Here is a 17,036-nt window from a genome sequence, read left to right on the forward strand (position 1 = left end):
TGGTGGAGAAGGAGGTAGTGTCTGTTGCTCAGTAAGTGAAGTTGCAGGAGGTGTGGGTGAAGTTGTGTCTTATGGGGACTGTTGTTGTCTCCCACTCAGTTAGACACACATTACAATTGAATAACCATCAAAAAACTAAAAGCACATGGACAAAAAACACACCATGTAATCACACAGGAATAGAAGCCAGAAAAAGGGAAAAAGAAGAAGAAAAATCAATAAAACCTGTAATATCTGGGGATAGGGACTAAGAGAAAAAAAAGTAGAAAAGGATAATAATGAAGAAAAAAATGGGAAAATGCAAAACGAAAAACAAGGAACGAAGTTATCCATGAGAAAAAGGGGGGATAACTTAAATTTATTTAAAAAAAAAAAATTTTCAACCAGGAACAGGGAAAAGAAAAAATGCTGAAAACTAGGACCTGGCACAGGAAGATTAAGAATAATAATAAAAAGGACAAAATTATTAATATTAATAGTTGTTATAAAACAGACAAATACAAGCAGACTAATCACTAGAAAAAAGAAAGTGATAAAGAAAAGATTAAAAAATTAAAAAAAAGAGGAAAAAACAAAAGAAAAGAATTGGTGGAGGACAGGGCAGGTCACCCAGGTTCCATCTGAGCACACAGACTGTGATGAAGTTCCTGTGGACCCAGAAGGTAGGTGGGAGTGGGGGACAGCTGCACCTCTGTTCACCAAGTGGGTATGGGGTGTATAAAAGTAACAAGAGGAATGTTGTACCTTTTCAGTCTTGCAGGTTCAGAGTGTCCTTGGAGTTGCTAGAAAGCAGAATGTGTTCTCAAGCCCCAGGAATCTTCCAGAGCTCTGTCTCTTTAAATATCCAAAATAGTCAAGCCATTTTTAATCCTTCAAAATGGCCCCGTCCTCCAGACTGGCAAAGGTCCACAGCTCAGCCCACCTTTCTCGTCACCTGCTCTGTTTATTTCCTAGCTACCATGCACAGTCCTCCATGCAGTCCTTTGCTAGCAGGGCTAATTTTTAGGTTAATTTTTAGGTCCTACCAACACTCGGGACTCTCCAAGCTGTCTGTGTCGTCAGGATCAGTCAGGATTGCTGCCAGACCGCAGCTCCATATGTCTCCTTTTTTGGTATTTTCATGCAAATTCTTCTGCTAGTTGGGGTTTAGTCCACTTCTATATCCTTTCCTTCAATGCTCAGGTGTCCAGGATTATTTTCTGTATCTGTGTTAACTGGTTTCCCTTTTCTTTGTTGAAGAGGGTCTGTGCAGTCTTTCTGCTTAGTCCACCACCTTACTGATGAATCCGGTCATCTGATTTCTTGACTGTGCTTCCATTGGTGTTGACTGTGGAACCAAGTAATATGAAATCTTTGACAACTTCAACCTTTTCTCCATTTATTGTGGTGCTGCTTATTGGTCCAGATGTGAAGATTTATGTTTTCCTTATGTTGAGGTGTAATCCATACTGCAGACTGTAGTCTTCAATCTTCATCAATAAGCACTTCAAGTCATCTTCACTTACAGCAAGCAAAGTTGTGTCATTTGCATCTCACAGGTTGTTAATGAGTCTTCCTCCAATCCTGATGCTGCATTCTTCTTCATATAGTCCAGCTTCTCAGTTGATTTTCCTCAGTGTACAGACTGAGTAAGTGTGGTGAGAGGATACAATCCTGATGCACTCACTACCTTCCTGATTTTAAACCATGCAGTATCTCCTTGCTCTGTTCAAATGACAGCCTCCTGATCTATGTACAGGTTTCTCATGAGCACAATTAAGTGTTCTGGAATTCCCATTCCTCTCAATGTTATCTATAATTTGTTATGTTCCACAGAGTCAAATGCTTTTGCATAGTCAATAAAATACAAGTAAACATATTTCTGGTTTTCTTTGCTTTCAGCCAAGATCCACTTGACATTAGCAATGGCATCCCTTGTTCCACATTCTCTTCTGAATCCAGCTCACATTTCTGGAAGTTCCCTGTCAATATACTGCTACAACCATTTTTATTTATCTTCAGCAAGATTTTACATGTGTGTGATAGTAATGATGTTGTTCGGTAATTTCCACATTCTATGGGATCACTTTTCTTTGGAATGGATCTCTTCCAGTTAGTTGGTCAGGTAGTTGTCTTCCAAATCTCTTGGCATAGATGAGTAAGTGCCCCCAGCACAGCATCCATTTGTTGAAACATATCAGTGGATAGTCTTTCAATTCCAGTAGCCTTGTTTTTTGCCAATTCCTTCAGTGCAGCTTCGACTTCTTCCTTCAATATCATCAGTTCTTCATCATATGCCATCTTCTGAAATGGATGAGCATTGCCAATTCTTTTTAGTACAGTGACTCTGTATATTCTTTCCATCTTCTTTTGATGTTTCCTGCATCATTCAATATTTTGCTCATAAAACCTTTCAATATTGCCACTCAAGGCTTGAATTTTTTCTTCAGTTCTTCCAGCTTTAGAAATGCTGAACATGCTCTCTTGTCTTTGGATTTTCTAACTCCAGGTCTTTGCACATTTCATTGTAATAATTGACCATCTTCTTGAGCTGCTCTTTGAAATCTTCTGTTCAGTTCTTATATCTTGTCATTTCTTCCATTTGCTTTAGCTATTCTCCACTCAAGAGCAATTTTCAGAGTCTCTTCTGACATCCATTTTGATATTTTTTTTCCTTTTCTGCCTTTTTAATGATCTTTTGCTCTCTTCATGGATGATGTTTTTTATGTCATCCCACAATTCCTCTGGCTTTCGGTCCTTGGTGTTCAATGCATCAAATCTGTTCTTTAGATGGTCTCTACATTCAGGAGGGATATAATCAAGGTCATATTTTTGGCTCTCATAAACTTGTTTCAATTGTCTTTAGCTTGAACTTGCATATGAGTAGTTGATGATCTGTTCCACATTCAGCTCCTGGCCTTGTTTTGGCTGAAAATATTGAGCTTCCCCATCACCTCTTTCCACAGATGTAGTCATTGTGATTCCTATGTATTCCATCTGGCAAAGTGTACATGTATAACCATCATTTATGTTGTTGAAAAAGATATTTGCAATGAATAAGTTATTCATCTTGCAAAATTCTATCATGTGATCTCCAGTGCATTTCTGTTTCCAAGGACCTGTTTTCTAATTACTGGTGATTCTTATTTGTTTCCAGCTTTTGCATTCCAGTCACCAGTAATAATCAACACATCTTGATTGCATGTTTGGTCTATTTCAAACTGCAGAAGTTGGTAAAAATCTTCAAGTTCCTCATCATTGGCTTTGATAGTTGGTATGTAAATTTGAATAACAGTAGTATTAACTTGTCTTCCTTATAGGCATATGGATATTATCCTATCAATGACTACTTCATATTTCAGCATAGATCTTCTTTGTCACAATGGATGCCACACCATTCATCTTCAATTTGTCATTCCCAGCATAGTAGATCATATGGTTGTCTGATTCAAAATAGCCAAAATCACTCCATTTGAGCTCACTAATGCCTACCATATTGATCTTTATTTGTTACATTTCATTTCTGACAACTTCCAATTTTCCTAAATTCATACCTATACATTCTATGTTCCGATTATGAATAGATGTTTGCAGCTGTTTCTTCCCATTTTGAGTTATGCCACATTAGCAAGTGGAGGTCCTGAAAGGTCCATCCACATCATAATGATTGACTCTACTCTGAGGAGGAGCTCCTCCCCAGTCATATTTTGAGTGCTTTCCAACCTGAGGAGCACATCTTTTGGCATCAGACAATATGTATAAGTTTGACAGACAGTATTTCTACATAAGCATTTATATGTTCTATAAGAATGGCTGTGTGTGTATGTGTGCAAGTGTATGCCCAAGATGGGCAGGCAACATGGCAGACCACTGAGATAAAGACAGCCAAATGCAGGATCCAGATGTGCCAAAAAAATAAATAAATAAAGATCTTCCTCAATGCTTCTCCTTATATACTGGAAGCATGCAACACTGCAAAGGCAACTCTCCTTCAACTGATTAGATGTTCACAGCAGATTCCACCCCATGGATGATTATCATCTCATCATGGGAAATGACTACATCCAGCTGCCCAGCCACTCAAAACCACAGTATAGCCAAGGTGACACAACTTTAACTATCACAGGCCTTTATTTTGGTATCACATTTTTGTTATGCATATAGCAAAGGAAGGGAGCAGGAGAGGCTGTGGACCTCCAGAGTGGCAGGATATCCAGGTAAAAAGGGCACCAAGCAAGGGTAGGCTCCACGCCTCCTAGAGCAAGGAAAGAGAGGGACTGCCCAGGGACCACAAATTGGCAGTTTCCAGGTAGGAATCAGGTAAGGGGAGGGCGCAGAGGTTTCCAACAGCTAAGGGAGACAAACTTGTCTGTCAGTTTGTCATCCTATAGGGCTTGTACATTTCTTTGAGGCTTGAGGCTGTGCCACTGGTGTTTCAGATGCCAGCAGAGTTGCACATGATGCACAGGTTTCAATGCAACTTACAGACTAGGAAGAAGGAGCAGGCCATCCACTTCTCAAAAATTGGCCAGGAAAAAGCATACAAATAGCAGAGAAACACTGTCTGATACATTACTGGGCAACTTTATGAATATCTCAGAAACATTGTTGGACACAGTACAGAAAAACGAGCCCCTTGGGATGGAAGGCACTCACATAGGACTGAGAAAGAGCTGCCTCACCAGAGTAGAAACAGTCTTAATGATGTGGATAAAATAAGTCTCTCAGTACCTCCATATGCTGACATGGCATGACTCAAATTGAGGAGAAACATCTGCAAACATCCGTTAATAATCAGAACATGGAAGGTACAAAGTATGAATCTAGGAAAATTGGAAGTTGTCAAAAAGGAAATGGACCACATAAAGATTGAAATCCTAGACATTAGTGAGCTGAAATGAATCGGTTTTGGCCATTTTTAATCATACAACCATATAATCTACTATGCCGGGAATGACAAATTGAAGAGGAATGGTATAGCATTCATGGTCATGAAGACTGTTTCAAAATCTATCCTGAAGTACAATGCTATCAGTGATAGGATAATATCCATATGCCTACAAGGAAGACCCATTAATACTATTATTATTCAAATTTACGCACCAAACACCAAAGCCAAAAATGAGGAAATTGAAGACTTTTATCAACTTCTGCAGTCTGAACTTGACTGAACATACAATCAAGATGTGTTGCTTATCATTGGTGATTGGAATGCAAAAGCTGGAAACAAAGAAGAATCACTGGTAGTTGGAAAATTTGGCCTTGGTTACAGAAATAACGCTGGAGATCACATGATAGAATTTTACAAGACCAATGACTTATTCATTGCAAATACCTTTTTTCAACCACACAAATGGTAGCTATACACGTGGACTTCACCAGATGGAGTACACAGGAATCAGATTGACTACATCTGTGACAAAAAGAGATGGAAAAGTTCAATATCTTCAGCCAAAACAAGGCCAGGAGATGATTGTGGAACAGACCATCAACTGATCATATGCAAGTTCAACTTGAAGTTGAAGACAATTAAAACAAGTCCACAAGAGCCAAAATATGGCCTTGTATATATCCCTCCTGAATTAGGACACCATCTAAACAATAGATTTGATGCATTGAACACCAGTGACTGAAAACCAGAACTGTGGGATGACATCAAGAGCATCATCCATGAAGAAAGCAAGAGGTCATTAAAAAGATGAGAAAGAAACTAAAGACCAAAATGGATGTCAGAAGACACTCTGAAACTTGCCCTTGAGCAAAGAGTAGCTAAAGAAAATGGAAGAAATGACAATATAAAAAGCTGAACAGAAGATTTCAAAGAACAGCTTGAGCAGACAAAGCCAAGTACTATAATGAAATGTGCAAAGACCTGGAATTAGAAAACTAAAAGGAAAGAACACATTCAGCATTTCTCCAGCTGAAAGAACTGAGGAAAAGATTAAAGCCTCAAGTTGTAATATTGAAAAATTCTATGGGCAAAATATTGAATGATGCAGGAAGCATCAAAAGAAGATGGAAAGAATACAGGGTCATGTACCAAAAATAACTGGTTGATCTCCATCTATTTCAGGAGGTGGCATATGTTCAAAAACCAATGGTATGGAAGGAAGAAATCAAAGCTGCACTGAAGGAATTGGCAATAAACAAGGCTCCAGGAATTGACAGAACACCCATTGAGATGTTTGCACAAATGGATGCCCCGCTGGAGGCACTCACTCAGTTACACCAAGAGATTTAGAAGACAGCTACCTGGCCAAATGACTGGAAGAGATCCATATTTGTACCCATTCCAAAGAAAGGTGATCTCACAGAATGTGGAAATTATCGAACAATGTCATTAATATCACACGTAAATAAAATCTTACTAAAGATAATTAAAAACAGTTGCAGCAGTATATTTTTTTTCTTATTGTGATTTGGGTGGAAGTTTACAGAGCAAATTCACTTTCCATACAGCAGTTCACACACACTTTGTCTCATGACATTGACTACAATTTACCACAATGCAACAGCTCCCCTCCCACTTCCTCCTGATACTTACCTCTGCCCTGTGTCCATCCCTCCATGTACTCCTGCCCCCTGAGTTGTCTCCCTGTGCATAAACAGCCCCTCTTTCTCCCATGATTGTTCTCTCCAAGGAGTGTATCTACCTCAGGTACATGTTCAACTCATATGACTGTCTTTTGTTTGTCTGGAAGCCACAGGTGTGGGTTCAATTTGAGACCTGAGGGGCAGCTAGGGACCATAGTCTCAGTGGTTCCACCAGGCTCTATCAGACCAGCAAACCTGGTCCCCCCTTTTTTTTTTTCCAAATGATTTTGAGTTTTGTTCCACATTGTTCTCCCTCCCTATCCAGGATCTCCTCCATAGACCCCCTCTCTGAGTGGTTGACAGTGGTAGCTGGGCAACATCTAGTTCTTCTGGTCTCATAGTTGTATAGGCTGAGGATCGCATGGTGTACCAGTCATGAGGATGAATTGTTTCCATGAGTCTTTGGTTTTCTTCATTCTTCTTTGCTCTGGATGAGGAGAGGCCCATCATTGCATCTAGATGGCTGCTTGCAAGCTTTTAAGATCCCAGTCATGCAGCAGTATATTGATAGAGAACGTCCAGAAATGCAAGTTGGATTCAGAAGAGGATGTGGAATGAGGGATATCATTGCTGATGTCAGATAAGATCTTGGCTCAAAGCAAAGAATACCAGAAAGATGTTTACTGGTGTTTTATTGACTATGCAAAAGCATTTCATTCTGTGAATCATAACAAATTGTGGATAACATTGAGAAGAATGGGAATTCCAGAACACTTAATTGTAAAGTCATATTTGTGCCTAACATGATACACTAACTCACATACAGCCAAAGTACATTAACCTTGTTTACATTTCACAGTTAATAACAGAAGGAAACAAAAATATTTGATGCACATATACAATGAAGAAATATAATAATGACAGTCCTCTTTTCTGCAACTGGTCACGTGGTCATAGCTGATATTCAGAACTACCTTCTTCCACCATCCATTCCATATTTCCCTTGCCCTCAGCAAGCACCTCAGCTGATCAGGCAAAGAACCTGAAGCGTTCATTCCTGAAGGGCCTGGGCCATTAACAGTCATATAAGAATTGGGTTGCTGTAATTTTCCATTGACTCTAATCACAGGGCATGGTAGTACTAAGAGATGTCCTAAAGAATCTCCTGTATTTCAGACATATTCTTCTTTACCTCCAATATGTAATGTCAATCCAATTTCCCCCTTGGTAATCAGGATCCATCACACCAGACAGTACAGTAATGTCCTTCTCTGTCTGCTGATCCAGAGGCATGAGGAAGCCAAAATTTCCAGTTCAATGCAGTCAGTATTGTGTCTCTAAGTGGGAGTGTTCCTCCTTTTGGGACTAAGATCTCCAGACCCACAGAGCATAGGGTAGCAGGGACAGGAAGCAAAAATTTTTTGAGTGGGTCAATAGGAGTAATAGTGACCACTCCCATTTCCACCCATCAGTTCCTGGACTTGTGAATCCTGGCTATTGGAGAAACAGTGCACCATATATTGGATGCTGCTTTAGAGCATATACAGCCTCCTGGAGAACATTGCCCCAAACTACAAGGTATTACCACCTAGCTGGCACCATTATTGTGTTTTTAGTAGGCCATTCCATCATTCTTTCAAGCCAGCTGCTTCAGGATGATGGGAAATGTGATAAGACCAGTGAATTCCATGAGCATATGCCCATTGCTACACTTCATTTGCTGTGAAGTGAGTCCCTTGATCCAAAGCAATGCTGTGTGGGATTCCATGACAGTGGATAAGGCATTTTGTAAGTCCATGGATACTACTTTTGGCAGAAGCATTGCATACAGGGAAGGCAAATCCATATCCAGAATAAGTATCTATTCCCATAAGAACAAAATGCTGTCCTTTCCATGATGGAAGTGGTCCAATGTAATCAACTTGTCACCAGGTTGCTGGCTGATCACACCACTCCCAGTACCAAATGTATTAGGCTGGGTTCTCTAGAGAAGCAAAACCAGTAAAGCTTATAGAGAAAGAAAGAAAAACAAATATATCTTAGTAAAATGGCTCACACCCTTATAGAAGCTGGCAAGTCCCAAGTTCTTGGATAAAATGTCAAGCTAGAAACTTTTTCCAACTCACGCAGCTGCAGGGGCTGATGAGCTCAATGTCGGCAGGCAGTATACTGGCTGTTGACTCCAAAGAATGATGAGTCTAAGATCACCAGGCCGAATGGTGAATTGTTCACTCACAGACACTTGTAGGCAGAACAACAGGATCCCAATCCACAGAAGAGTGTCTCATTTTCCCCAGATCCCCATAAATATATTGGAAGCAGGCAACAGCCCTAGGGAAACTCCCTTTCAATGAATTGGCTCCTCAAAACATATAATATGATCCCATCATGGGAATATTCCACATCACAACTGCTTAAGCCACACAGAATCGTGGTCCCACCAAGTTGACAGACAACTCCAACTATCACACAAGCCCAAATGCTAATAGAATATAATTCATTTTTTTTGTGTGTATTGCAGCCTGAGAAATGCCAGTGTCTTGAGGGCAGCAGACATTGCACAAACCCAGGGTTTTCAAGAATGTACTCAGTTTCTCTTGAACGTCAAGAATTGCCATCTGAACTGTTTCTATAATGATGACACTATAAATGAGATCCATTAGAATATATTTCCTAATCATATTAGTGTGGGAACAAATCAAGAGATCCTCGGAAAATTCAGAAACCATGGAGTAAAGGAAGCTAGAACTGAAAGTGAGACAACTTTCTGGTGAGAAAGGTCAGACTTTTATTTTTTGTTCAATGTGTCTTCCTTTTTATGGTTGAAAGCTCCTTCAAGATGAGATCTTCATTTAAGGTGATAAGTGTACCCCTGCGGTATAGTAAATTACGTGGTATGGCTTTTCTAGCCATAGTCTTTGTAACACCCCCTTTGCCATGAGTAGCTGATTATTAAAGTTATCTACCTGCTTTATTTCTGTGAAGTGGCAGGAAGAAATCTTCTAGGAAGTTTGTTCTCTCTCAGGTATATAGAATTCTGATGTCAGGAATTGGTTGGTTTTGAACACTATGCCAGGCTCAAAAAGGAGCCCTCCAAGATGCAAGAGAAGAGAGTCTCTCTGACTGCCAGCTGAGAGAGACATGATGCTGAAAAAAATGTGCTGCTGAAAGAGAGACATGAGAGATGTGCTGCTAAGAGAAAAACATGCTACTGAGAGAGACAGCCAGCTGCTGAGAGAGATGGCTGGCTGAGAGAGACTAAGCGTGTTCCTGAACTTGAATTGTAGCCTGTTGCTTCCCTATCAAGCCCCATAATCTTGAGTTCTGTGTGGCCACTGCAGCAAATTACTGAACACAGCAGAGAGGTGGTGGGTGCCAGAGGAAGAATGGTTGGTGACAATGTTAGTAAGAGAGCTGGAGGGTGGTGGCACATCTGGCCTCATAAAAACAGGCCTTGGGCTGCTGATAGTGACTCTGCCTTCCTCTTGTGTAGTTAGAGGATGTGAAAAGATGCCGCCTACTTGTCCTTTTAGCAACTTCCAAGGATTCCCATGCAGTGATGACACAGTTTTGTTTTTTCTTATATTGCCACTTTGAAGATTGGTCACCTAACACAAGGAAGGATATAAGAGAACAACTTTGACAACTCATATGTTAATGTATATAACTTTCTTAGCACCCAAGTTTACCCGCCATGAAGTAGAAAGATTTTTTCATTTGTGTTATTTGAAATGTAACTATTACAATTTTTTAAAAGATGATTATTGATAGTATTACTATAATTTAGTTTCAAAATATTTTGTATTCTTGTGGAAATAATGCTAAAACCTTTCAGTTAACCCAGTGAAATTACAGCAATACATAGGTAGATGATACTGCTTTCCTGTTTGTCATTATAAAAATATTAAGTAAATTCTAAAAGCTACTGTCATTATTTAATAACAATGCCATATGTCTTATGCAACACACATGCAATGAAATAGTCTGCATATCACAAAAGAAAGTAAAAACAGGATTGTTTACATCAGCTATTCATATTGCTTCTAGTGTAAACTTGGGTGACTATAACCCCTCTAAACTTATCAGTGGACATAACTACAGTTTTATATCCATAAGTCTTTAGAAAATGATGAATAATTCAATGTAGAAAAACTATTTGAAAGGCACAAAATGAAACAATATAATGCACTAGTAAAGCCAAAATTTGTTAGGGCCTAATTTATAACAACAAAAGCAGTTATATGCATGTATGGCAGCAATTGAGGGCAAAGTAATCATCACTAAAATCACAAATAGGAAGAAACATCAGCTGCTCATCAAAGCAAGTGAAGAGCAAATAGTGAAATTTTGTGTCAGTGTATATGATAAAGAAACACTCCATGTTAGTAACTAAGAACTTTATCAATTATCATTATTATGTTAAGATTACAATTCAGCAGTTAGGGTTTATGTATGATGATTAAAAATTTACATAGTTCTCAAGAGAAGAAAAGTTAGATAACTGGGGCATTCTAAAAAATGAATACATATGCTTGTCAAAAGATTTTTCCAAAGAGTAAAAAGAGAACATACAGACTGGGAAAAAAATCTTTGGCAACAACATTATTTGATAAGGGTCTAATATCTAAAATATATAGAAAACATCAACAACTCAACAAAAAAAGACAAGCAATCCAGTCAAAAAATGAGCAAAGGACATGAACAGAAACTTCACCAAAGAGGACATTCAGGCAGCTAACAAACACATGAAGAGGTGGACACAATCATCAGCCACTAGGGAGATGCAAATGAAAACTACAATAAGATACCATCTCACCCCTGTGAAAATGGCACTGATCTATAAAAGGAAAAAAAAAAAGTACTCGCAAGGATATGGGGAGACTGGACCCTTAATTCACTGCTGGTGGGATTGTAAAATGGTTCAACCACTATGGAAAACAGGATGATACTTCTCCAGAAAGCTAGAAACACCTTATAATACAGCAATCCCACTCCTAAGAATATATCATAGAGATACAACAGCGGTGACATGAATAGAAATACACACATCTATTTTCATTAAAAGGAACTCTAATGGCACAGTGGTTAAAGCATTCAGCTGCTAACCAAAAGATCTGTGGTTCACACTCACTAGCTGCTCCACAAGAGAAAGATGAGGCAGTCTACTTCTATAAACATTTAGAACCTTGGAAGCTCTATGGGGTTGTTGTACTCTGTCTATAGAATGGCTGTGAGTCAGAATTGATTCAAAGGAAGTAGGTTTATGTTCACTGTAATATCATCCACAATAGCAAAATGATGGAAACAAACTTGTTGTTGTTGTTGTTATTTGCCATCGAGTTGGCCCCAACTCATAGCGACCCCTCCTTGGGAAACAAACTAGGTACCGATAAATGGATGAAGAGATAAACTCTGGTACATACCTACAATAGAACCCTATACAATGATAAAAATAATAATGAGTCTATGAAACATAATGTAGATGAAACTGGAAGATGCTTTTCTGAGTGAAATAAATCAACTTATTGTATAAACTTTCACCTAAAACATAGTAAAATATTATTTAACAAAAGAATAAATCCTGAAGAACGGCCAAGAAATTTTAAGTGAGAAAAAAATGGTGGGATAATCTTGACATATATTAAAAAGACCCATAAAAGTTATAGTAATCAAAACCTTGTTGGTGACACAATAAGCAAATTAAACAAATCACTAAATTATAATTTTAAAATTCACATATGTCTCTAAATAAGAATTTAGGAGAAAACAACTATTATAAGATGTATTGTAAAATGTTGTTGTTGTTGTTGTTGTTGTAATGTGCCTTAAAGTTGGACCTGACTTATAGCGATCCCTCCTTGGGTTTCCAAGGCAGTATCACTATGGAAGTAGATTGCCCAACCTTCCTTCTGAGGAGTGGCTGGTGGGTTTGAACTGCCAGCCTTCTGGTTAGCAGTCAAGTGCCTTAGACACTACGCTATCAGAGCTCCTTGTATTATCTCTATTTTACAATATCATTTTCCAGTATTGTAAAATAGAAATAATTTGTTAAGCTTGGTAAACACACTAAGAGTTCTGTGATTTAACAAAAATAAATATGAAAAACAGTGTTCTGATTCTCTCCATAGCATAACTACCAAATGAAAAGGAATAAACTCTAAACTAGTTTTATTTTCAGTTAATGAAAATCATATAGAATTTAATATTTAATATGTTCAGGGAAATATTCTAGTTTAAATTTTAGACTCTTGAATTTTTATCCAAACATTTCTATTGCAAGTTAAGATTATTGCAACCTGTTAAAGTATTAAGGTTCATCTTGTTAGAATAACTTGGGCCACATTTACCCAACTGAATATTTTTTTTTATATTGTTAGTATAACTTTTGCATTAAAAGAAAAAAAAAAAAAAAACTCCTCAATGTCATCAAGGCGTTTCCTACTCATACCAACCTCTTACTGACCCCATGCAACAGAGTAGAACTGCCCCGATAGTTTCCAAGCCTATAAATCTTTTAAAGAATCAGACTACTTCATCTTTCTCCCATGAAGTGGCTGGTGGGTACGAAAGTCCAGCCTTGAGATTAACAGCCAAATGCTTTAACCACTGTACAACCAGGGCTCCTTAACTCCTTCATGTTGTTGTTGTTGTTCTTAGGTGCCATAGAGTCGGCTCCAACTCATAGTGACGTTATATACAACAGAACAAAACACTGACCAGTCCTATGCCAGCTTCACAACCCTTGCTATACCTGAGCCCATCATTGTAGCCACTGTCAATCCTTCTCATTGAGGGCCTTCCCTTTTTCATTCACCCTCTACTTTACCAAGCATGATATCCTTCTCCAGGGAATGGTCCCTTCTGACAATGTGACCAAAGTAGGTCAGAAGAAATCTGGCCATTCTCACTTCCAAGAAGTATTCCAGCTGCACTTCTTCCAGGACAGATTTGTTAGTTCTTCTGGCAGTCCATGGTACTTTAAGTATTCTTCGCAAACACCACAACTCAAAAGCATCAACTCTTCTCACTCACTACCATCGAGTTAGATCCAACTCAGAGTGACCCCTCCTTGGGTTTTCGAGGCAGTTATCACTATGGAAATAGATTGCCCAATCGTCCTTTCGAGAAGTGGCTGGTGGGTTTGAACTGCCAGCCTTCTGGTTAGCAGTCAAATGCCTTAGGTACTACTCCAACAGAACTCTACTTCAGTCTTCCTTATTCATTGCCCAGCTCTCACATGCATATGAGGTGACTGAAAATACTATGGCTTAGGTTAGGCACACCTTAGTCCTCAAAGAGACATCTCTGTTCTTCAGCACTTTAAAGAGGTCTATTGCAGCAGATTTGCCCAGCACAATATACTGTCAGATGTCTTGACTGCTGCTTCCATTGGTGTCGATTGCAGAACCCAGTAATATGAAATTTTTGACAACTAACTTCTGCATACCTCTATTTAAATCATCTTTATATATATCATTTAATTTATCTTTCAAGGTTTGCCATAAGAGTCAGATTGTAAAAGTATTGTTTTTTTCTTCGTGTGAAAAAGGCTAAAAAGAAAAAAGTTTTGCCAAATCTTGTGTGACTTCGAATTCCATTTGCATTAGAATACTAGATCTAAACTCGTGTAAAGGTGTAAAGCTTCTAATTTCAAGATTTTTTATACATTTTTCTGTAATCAAAGAAATTTGAAGGCATAGTGCAATTACATGGGTAATTCAGGCTATAATTCACAGTTAACAAAAAAATTAGAAGATTTGTTCACTTATAAAAACAGTTTCTAGAGGATTTTTGTAAATAGTTATTTTAAGAGGGAAAGGAAAGAAGCTAAGTAACTATGGGCTAGGTAGTTTGCTTTTCTAAATTAATTTTCCCACTGATCCTGAGAGGGACACAAGTTTAATTCAAAAAGTTTCAAGAAGGACAAAGTCCAATGTTTTCTCCACTTGTGTGGTACTTTTCAAACTTAATCCTCTCAGTACCCTTGATGACAGAGGTAAAGGAACACGGACTCTGAAGTGTAGGTTCCCAACTGTTCTGGTTCCCTATAGCTGCTCTGACAAGAATATACCACAAATGGGATGGCCTTAACAAACAGGAGTTTATTCTCTTACAATTTGGAGGCTTTAAGTCCGAGTTCCAAGTGCCAGGCTCTAGGGGCTGGGCGAAAGCCCCTCGACCTTGGACTTCAGCTCTGCCTCTTGTTCCTGGCCCACTGAATCTAGAGGCATTTCTTCACTCAGGCAGCTAGATGGCTGCTGAAGCTAACAAGCCCAAGGTCGACAAATAAAAAGGCACAGTCCCGATGTTACCAAACCACACAGCAGGCCATTAATTCAAGTCCATTGTAAATCCCAAGGTGGCAGAGCATGGCAGGCTGCTGAACAACGACACAGCTACATGCAGGGTCCAAGCATGCCATAAGCTCGAGACCGTTCCCCAAGGCTTCTGCTTATACACAGGAAGCAGACCACATTCCCTAAGGCAGCTAAGCTACTCAGCTGCTCACAGTAGAGTCCAACATGGAGTTGATTACCAGTTTCATCATGGGGAATACTACATCCAGCTGCCCAGCCACTCAACCAGGCCTAACCAAGTTGACATAAAAACATAACCACCACACCAACCAACCTTTCCAGCCTCGTCTCTTGCCTCCACACCGTCACTAACACCTCCATGAAACTCAAACACAGGCTATGTTATGTCCCACAGGGACACATCAGGTTGACACACCAGACCCTCCTGGCCATTCAGACCACACCTAAACACAGTCCATTTCATAACTCTGGGCTTCTGACCTTATTCCTTCTGCCCAGGGGACTCTGCTTAATTCATTATCCTGACCTATTAATCTTTCCACCAAATGCCAAGTTATATGTTACCTCCTGGGTAAAACCTTAACCCTTTGTTGACTCCTTTAGACAATGACCAGTACAAAATTTTTTCATCTACTTATAAGAACATCAAATATTTTATTTTGATTTATTTATCTCCTATCTATCAAGTCACTAGACTTGGAGTTCTCTGAAGGCAGAAATTGTTTTGATTCATTCTGCTATTCCCAGTGCTTTGCACAGTTCCTAAAATAAGATAAATAACAAAAATAAAACCTGTTGCTGTCAAGTCAATTAGGACTCATAGTGACCCTATGGGACAAAGTAGACTGCCTTGTAGGGCTTCCAAGGCTGTAAAACTTTACAGAAGCAGACTGCCACATTTTTCTTCCAAGGCGTGGCTGGTGAATTTGGACCATCAACCATTCGGTTAGCAGTTGCACTTTAACCACTGCACCTCCAGCGCTCCTTAAGACAAGACAGATTTTCAATAGGTATTAGCTGACAGAAGTTTCACTCATTAGAATCTGTTACATTATCTGCTTTAATAAATAAATGTGAAAGACTTAGAACCACTGAGTTGTTTGAATGTAAATATTCTTCCAAAATAATTCTGGGTAGAGAATGGGGGTGCAGTGGTTAAATAAAGCATTTGGCTGGCAACCAAAAGCTCCAAGGTTTGAATCCACCAGCCATTGCACAGAAGAAAGATGAGGCAGTCTGCTTCCTTAAAAGTTTACAGCCTCGGAAACCCTATGGGATAGTTCTGTTGTTGTTGTTGTTGTTATGTGCCGTCGAGTCGGCCCCGACTCATAGCGACCCCTCTTTGGGTTTCCTAGGCAGTATCACTACGGAAGTAAATTGCCCCATCTTCCTTCCGAGGAGTGGCTGGTGGGTTTGAACCACCAGCCTTCTGGTTAGCAGTCAAGTGCCTGAGCCACTATGCTACCAGAGCTCCTTGGGATATTTCTACTCTGCCCTAAAAGCGTTGCTGTAAGTCCAAATCGACTAGATGGCAGTGGACCCCTCTGACGGAAGGTTGGGCAATCTACTTCCGTAGACATAGTGCCTCGGAAACCTGAGGAGGGGTGGCTATGAGTGGGGACCAATTCAACAGTGAGTTTGTTTTGGGAATTTGTTTTGGTTTAGAGAACAAGTGAATAGTTTAAAACAGTGTTCTCTCATTAGTCTTTGAAATATTCTTTCTACAATCTTTTGTTCTCAACCTATGTATGTTATCATTGATTAAAGAGATTGCTGGAAAATTTTACCCAGCCTAAATGATGACAAATTGCTAATTAAAACCATTTGGCTTAATGAGGTATAGGTGTTTCTAATGGGAAACAAGATACTAAGAACTGGAGTGCCCAAAAATACATAAGTAGCTGTCTTCTTTTACTAATCTGAACAATCAGATTTGACTATCTAATATTTTTTTAACCCGTTACCATGGAAGTACATTTGAATACGCCTGCTCAAATAAAAGCCCTAGTGCTTTGAAAATAATTTTTGATAGTGTTTAAAAAGTAGATTTTTTTGGCGGGGCAAGATGGCGGACTAGGCAGAAGGATTGCACAGACCCTCTTCAACTAAGAAAAGGGAAACCAATTAACACAGACACAGAAGATAATCTTGGACCCCTGAGCCTTGAAGGAAAGGATGCAGATTTGGACTAAACCCCAACTAGCA

The sequence above is a fragment of the Orycteropus afer genome, unplaced genomic scaffold (assembly GCF_000298275.1).
Source record: "Orycteropus afer afer isolate SDZICR_OR568_19922 unplaced genomic scaffold, OryAfe1.0 scaffold00227, whole genome shotgun sequence".
NCBI lineage: Eukaryota > Metazoa > Chordata > Mammalia > Tubulidentata > Orycteropodidae > Orycteropus > Orycteropus afer.